The sequence below is a fragment of the Notothenia coriiceps genome, unplaced genomic scaffold, assembly GCF_000735185.1.
Source record: "Notothenia coriiceps isolate Sejong01 unplaced genomic scaffold, NC01 NC01_scaffold00017857, whole genome shotgun sequence".
NCBI classification, from domain to species: domain Eukaryota; kingdom Metazoa; phylum Chordata; class Actinopteri; order Perciformes; family Nototheniidae; genus Notothenia; species Notothenia coriiceps.
This window is the reverse complement of record NW_011350558.1, coordinates 39403-43149: the sequence shown is the minus strand read 5'-3', so window position 1 is coordinate 43149 and position 3747 is coordinate 39403. Positions and strand designations below refer to the sequence as shown.

General features: G+C 44.9%; 1 protein-coding gene across 1 annotated transcript in view; it reads left to right on the top strand.

The window, feature by feature from the left end:
* The window catches only part of LOC104950645 (low-density lipoprotein receptor-related protein 5-like), a 28752-nt gene that overhangs the window by 9828 nt on the left and 15177 nt on the right, over nt 1–3747 (top strand). The gene's annotated exons all lie outside the window — the stretch shown is intronic.

The window sequence follows — 3747 nt, the reverse complement described above, 5'->3', positions numbered from 1 at the left end:
TCACAAAGTACTCCACTAGCCCCCCGTCCCCCCGTCGACTTTCCTGAAGTACTCCCCCGTTGATAGAAATCAACACGTAATGAATTAAGACCCCACGGTTTGATGATTGTTAGTTTGTTCCAGATATTTGGAGCATAATAACTAATAGGTGTGTGTGCTGTCTTTCATTTTGACACACAGAAAAATGTTATAATAAACATACATACTGTAGGCTATGTGAAATGGATATATCCGCCTTCTTTCATTTATCTTTCCATTCACACAACAATATAGCCTACATAAAGAAATGGCATATTTTGGACATAGTTCGAATGGTGATTAATCATGATTAATTAATTTTTAAGATATGATTAATCTGATTAAAATGTTTAATCGTTTGACAGTCCTAATTTAAATAAGTAAATAAATAAATGTTGCTCTGTTAACAACATTCTATAAAGATGTTTAAGTCCTTTCAGAGGCAACTAGACACCGGTCTGAAACGAGGGGTTACGTATGGTAACCCTTGTTATATAAGCACAGGCGGAGCCCTCTACTGGACTCTATGGGTACTACCCCTTGGTCATATCATGCAAGCATTCATCCACTGAGACTTCTATAAACGTAGCCGGCCCCGGGGCGGGCCTACCTGAATGCGCGTGCATCTCACCGTATAAAAAGGAGGCCTCGCCTCCTGACCGTCATCCTACACCTCTCTTCAGCGAGCGGCATAGGACAGACAGTGCCCCGAGTAGAGGGCTCCGCCTGTGCTTATATAACTAGGGTTACCATACGTAACCCCTCGTTATATCTCTCACAGGCGTTTCAGTCTGTATACACGCACTGTCGTCCAACAACACCACTGTTCTATCTCACTGTCTCTGACCGGCTTTCTGGTTAGCAGCCGCTGCTTCTTACTCACCTCTCCCTCGGTCGTAACCGTGGAGAAGTCGGGGCTGCGGCTGACAGAGCATATTCTGACGCGCTTACCTCGCGAAAGTGTGCTCGGAAAACAGCGCTGAGGGCTCTCCCCCCCCGCCCAAAAAAATTTACTAATAAACATTATGTAATGAGAACGCTATAATTACTCTATAATATATAATATAATATTATATATATAATACATAAACGATATAAGGAAATACGGGTACACACTTCCGTAGGGAGAGTCCAACGTGTCTTTAACTTTATCCCCCAGGGGACTTACATCGCGGACACTAAGAGAGAACCGAGATTATACCATAGAGTAGGAGAACTTGGTCGAAAGTAAAATCACGCTGTCGAAACGGAATCTTTCTCAACCAATGGAAGTTGAATTACAACTTTGGTGTCGCGCGAAGAGACCTACTTGTTTGTCAGTCGTCAACGTGTGGTGATAGAGACGACTGTGAGGAAGTTTGAACGAAAAACTAAAGATGACGACAAGTAACAACCCAATAAATTGTTGTTTCCCTCTGACGTCACTCTCGGTTTGGAGTATCTTGTCATTCCTACCAACTCTTCTTTGTTGTCCGTTTGTAAAAGAACCTTACACTCCGGGTTACCGTAAGGTTGGTGTTTAGTAGAGAGTGTAAAACACAGTACCTGTTAAAGAATAACGATTGTATATGACAAACCTAAAGACTACCGAAAAAACAACTATTCGTTCATTATTTATGTCTCCAAAACGAAGCTAACTTGTCCACAGTGGTTGTCTTTATGAAAGAGTGCGGCGGTTACGTCACCGGGACGCAACGGGAGACGACAGGGAACGCCAAGAGTTGAGTTGTTTATGATTAGCTAGACCCAAAACTCCGGGAACACGAAGTGATTTGAAGAAATCAAAACCAAACGTTACATCGACGCACACAGATACTTATTTGGGTACCCACCCCACCGAGAAAAGTAAAGTCCAGGGCATGGACGTAGATTTAGGAATATTGTCCCTTTTTACACCAAACTTCGACGATTGTCCCTGTCGACTGTACCAGAAAATGATCTTCAATGTTTGTCGACAGTTTTGATATATGGTTTAGAAAGAAGTGAAAGTAAATTTACTAAAAACCGATTATGATTGACTAAAAAATCAACCGTAACTACGACAACTAAGTAACACCTACCTGATACATTCGTAACGATCGGAGTAACCAAAGATTTGCCGCACGGAATAAGATCTGTACTCCTGCTGGAAACAATTTCACTGTATTCTAAATATATATTTACTCGAGTTATGTACGATTGGATAAAAGTAAGTAAATAACGCTCATATAACAAGATAAGTTAAGAAAATTTAAACATGTAGCCCTAGGTAGAGAGTCGTGGTACCGCGAACCACTTGTGATTAACACTAAAACCGAGTTAACCTGTAAGTCACACAGCGGAACAATCGTTCTGGCGACGATCTCTGTGGAACAGTCAGTCCACGGGAGTATAATTCAATCTTTCCTTCGACCACGTTTTTTAGTGGGGCAAGAGCGACGTATAATGGGGTGAATGTTCTTAAATTTGTAAAAATTACATTAACTCATACGCGTCATTTGTATGACATAACAAAGGGAACGAACACTATATGACCCACATTTGATAAAGTAGTAAAAAACCCCCCTCACGAAGTGAATTCAGTACGAATAGCCACGTGAATTGTACGAATTATAAATAAATGAAATAAAACCTAAAAAAGACCAACTAACAATGGACAGTCCCAGCGAGGAAGAGCTACGGAAACTCCAAGCGCAGCCCTGGGTTTTGTCAAAAAGGGTAAAACAGACGAGGAGTCTCGTTCTCCCGGTGACCCGGACTACCTCAGGCGCACCACTTGTCTCTGAAGAGAGGCACGGCGAGGTTCTCCTCCGCAGGAAAGCCTAGAATCGGTCGCAGGACGTGACCACACTTTTATGTCACATGGAACGTTGTTCCCCCCCCCACGTGTGTACGAAATCAAGTTGTCATTATGTAAAGTTTAGGGTAATCACGTAAGTAAAACAAAATAGAAAACTTTTGGTTGTGTATATTCGATGGGAAAATGAGTCCGGCAACCCTTGGTGCTACGCCGGGCCCCAACAGCCCACAGCAGGAATCCTGGTGCCCGGGTGGCTAAGCACCGGGCAGAGGTAAAAAGGAGACCTGCAACCCTAACGCACCAACCGCACCAGAGTGCTCCTGGTCATCTTTATCTACGACCGCCGGACATCCCCCCAGGTCCGTAGTCCAGTACTCGACCAACCAGGCGACGCCGACGTTGTGACGACGAGTGCCTAGTACCTTCTGACGCTCTGTGTGTCCGGCTCCTGTGTTCATAGTTCTTTAGAACTGAGCAAAACTACTCAAACCCGGTCGCGAGACCCCAAGAATTTCGACCTTCTATTAGATAATTTTGACGGTAGATGAAAGTAAAAAGATACTTCCGACAATAATCCCAATACGAAAGAAAAGTCCTTGTTTTGTACTACAACGAACGGCCAAAAATCGACTCACGTGTATTGTTGCCACGTTCGATGGTTTACTCCCTCCCCTCCCCCCGACACCCGCAGTCAACCCGTAGACTGGGGGGGAAGGGACACGCGCGGCGTGTACCGGGTATTCCCCGACTCCTGAGAAGGGGGGGAACGAAATCAACGTCCTCCCCTCTCCGGGAGGTGTCAGTATCCAGGTATGTGCGAGAAGTGCTCCAATCCGCCACGAAGACCTCACACCCTGTACCCCGTGAACGCGATGAGGGGCACTAGGAACCCTGAGCCCTCTCCACCACCGTATCACTCCGGGTATGTTCCCGACCCTGAGGAGAGGCAG